Consider the following 3,010-nt stretch of genomic DNA (forward strand, 5'->3'; position numbering starts at 1 on the left):
CCCAATGTAGTTGGCTTGCTCCTGACTACCCTCTGCTTCTTCATTCACTCCTTCTTGGGTTGTTGATGAAGTGGAGACTGCTGCTACTTGGTTCCTCTCCATCTTCTTGGTGAGGTCAGCCAGCTGCTAGGTAATGAGCTTGTTTTGGGCCAGCAGAGCATCTACATTGTTTAGCTCCATTACTCCTCTTGTGTTCCCTCTTTCGAAAGCATAGAAGTAGTTGTTCTCTGCTACTGTTTCAATGACATCTATGGCTTCCTCAATAGTCTTCTTCTTGTTCAAAGATCCTCCGGATGAATGGTCTACGACCTTTTTTGACTTATAAGAGAGCCCTTCATAGAAAATGTACAGCTGCACCCATTCGTTGAATATATCTGGTGGGCACCTCCTTGTTAAGTCTTTAAACCTCTCCCATGCTTCATATAGAGTCTCACCATCTTGTTGCCTGAAAGTTTGGACCTCAGCTCTCAGCCTATTGATTCGTTGAGGAGGGTAAAATCTTGCTAAGAATTTGTTCACCACGTCTTCCCAAGTTGTCAAGCTCTCCCTTGGGAAAGACTCCAGCCACTTAGCTGCCTTATCCCTGAGTGAGAATGGAAATAAGAGTAGTCTATAGGTGTCAGGATGAACACCATTAGACTTCACTGTGTCACATATTCTCAGGAAGGTGGTTAGATGTTGATTGGGGTCCTCTTGGACACTCCCTCCAAACGAACAGTTGTTCTGAATAGGGTGATGAGCTGTGGCTTCAGTTCAAAATTGTTGGCATGGATGGTTGGCTTTTGAATGCTACTTCCACAGTTCCCTGGGTTTGGATTGATGTAAGAGCCTAAAACTCTTCTATCCTCCCCAGCATGATTTGCTCCACCTCCTCTGTCATGGTTGTGAGCCTCTTCTTCATGATGGTTTTCCATGTTTTCTTCCATGTTTGGTTCAAAGTATTCCTCAAAGTGTTCCTCCTCTTCTTCACCACCAACTACACGTTTTTCTCTTGCCTCCCTCCTTAGTCTAAGGAAGGTTCTCTCAGGTTCAGAATCAAAGGAAGTTAAAGCCCCGCTTCTTCTCCGTGTCATACAACCAACAGGTACAAGCAAAGAGAATAGGTGCAGAAAGTATATCTGTCAGAATTACTGTTAGTGTGAGTGATGCAATATATCAAACAGTTAGTGGGTTAGTGAGATGAATAGTAAATAACAAAGAAAAAGTAAGGGGGAAGGGAGGAAGTTATCTAAACTAGAAAGTAAATGACTCAAACAGAAATTTAAATCAAACAAAAATAAAATGCTCAATCTAGTTATCCTCCAATCTAATCATTATTGATGCACAATCAATCCCCGGCAACGGCGCCATAAACTTGATGCACGAAAAACTTGTCTCACAACAAATTCCCTTCGGCAAGTGTACCGAATTTGTCGTCAAGTAAAAACTCACAATAGAGTGAGGTCGAATCCCACAAGGATTGATTGATCAAGCAACTTTAATTAGAGGACTGTTCTAGTTGAGCGAATCCAGAATTTGAGTTGAGAATTGCAGAAAATAAAATGGCGGGAAGGTAATTGACAGGAAAGTAAATGCTAGAATTATAGATCTGAAAGTAAATGACGGAAGATAAATTACAGAATTGTAAATGGGAATGGGGGAATTGCTCATTAAAGTAAATAACAGAAATTAAAGAGAATGGGTAAGATCAGAAATGGGGAGTTCATTGGGCTTAGGAGATGTTGCATTCTCCGGATCAATTTCATTTTCATCTCTTCCTCAATCAATGCACTCATTGATCTCCTTGGCAATCTTAAGTGATTGAATTACAATTTCTTGTAATTCAATCTCTCAAATCTTGATCAATAGCCAATTCCTTGGTCAATTGCTCATGAGAAGAGATAAAGTATAGTCACTGATAATACCACATGCATTTCCCAAACCAAGTGTTGAGAGGATTATAGTCACATATCCATCCAAACCCAATTTGGTCCAGCATGAAAAAGCATTTCTAGCTTGATCTCTTCATTCCTCTTTCAAGGTTTAGAAGAGATCCAAGTATGAATAGCTTCTTTTTCAAGATAACTACTCAATTGGATGAAGATCGAAAGCTTTCAAGTAAAATCAAGAGAAAAGATAGAAGAAGGATAATGAAAACTAGTATTGATCCATCAAATTACAACAGAGCTCCCTAACCCAATGACAGGGGTTTAGTTGTTCATAGCTCTGGAAAATGAAAACAAAGATGGAGAATACATGATAAAAACTTAGAAGTGCAGAGAAAGTAAATACAGAAAGTAGTTCTATGCTAAGAATCTCCCTATAATTTCCAACTCCCTAAAATATTTCAAAGATACTCCTATATATACTACTCTTCTGTTCTTCTAGTTGATTCTTCAAGTCTTGGGCCTTTGGATCTTGAGTTGGAAGCAGTTCTCTTCTTCATTGGGCTTAGCTTTTACTTGCAGAGAGAAAGTATGAAGTGGGCAGGGGCTTTGGCTCAGGAAGTTAGTGGTGTTAACGTTCAGTGAAAATATGGGTTCGAGAACGTTAGTGACAATCACCTTTTTACTAACGTTCCTCACCAAAGTTAAAGGCCACGTTAACCTCAACGTTAGTGGCACAAACGTTGCCACTAACGTTTCCACTATGTCCTTCGCACACGTTATTGGGACTCAACTTTCCCAATAATGTTGAGAAGCCTCCCCCTTCCCTACGTTAGAGCCCACGTTAACTTAGTTAACGTGGCTCTTTTAACGTAGGCTTGCCATCCTTCGAGAATGTTAGTGACACTTACCATTGTCACTAACGTTCCAAATTGCCCCTATTTTCCACATTAGAGTCCACGTTAACTAGGTTAACGTGGCTTCTAACGTGGCCTTGCTAGCCATCTCCAACGTTGGTGACAAAGTTGAGTGTCACTAACGTTGGCTCATCCTTCCCTTATCCACGTTAGCTTCCACGTTAACTAAGTTAACGTGGGAGTTAATGTGGCTCATGGTGGCATGTGTGGCTCCTTCCAACGTTAGTG

The 3,010-nt window shown here is 40.7% G+C and overlaps 1 non-coding gene across 1 annotated transcript; it reads left to right on the plus strand.

Annotated features, from left to right (window-relative positions):
* Positions 1-367: 367 nt before the first annotated feature.
* LOC112752268 (small nucleolar RNA R71) lies at positions 368-474 on the plus strand. The gene has a single exon (XR_003176714.1). It is a non-coding gene; the product is annotated as a small nucleolar RNA R71 (small nucleolar RNA).
* The last annotated feature ends 2,536 nt before the right edge of the window (positions 475-3,010 follow it).

Source organism: Arachis hypogaea, chromosome 15 (genome assembly GCF_003086295.3).
Source record: "Arachis hypogaea cultivar Tifrunner chromosome 15, arahy.Tifrunner.gnm2.J5K5, whole genome shotgun sequence".
Lineage (NCBI taxonomy): Eukaryota > Viridiplantae > Streptophyta > Magnoliopsida > Fabales > Fabaceae > Arachis > Arachis hypogaea.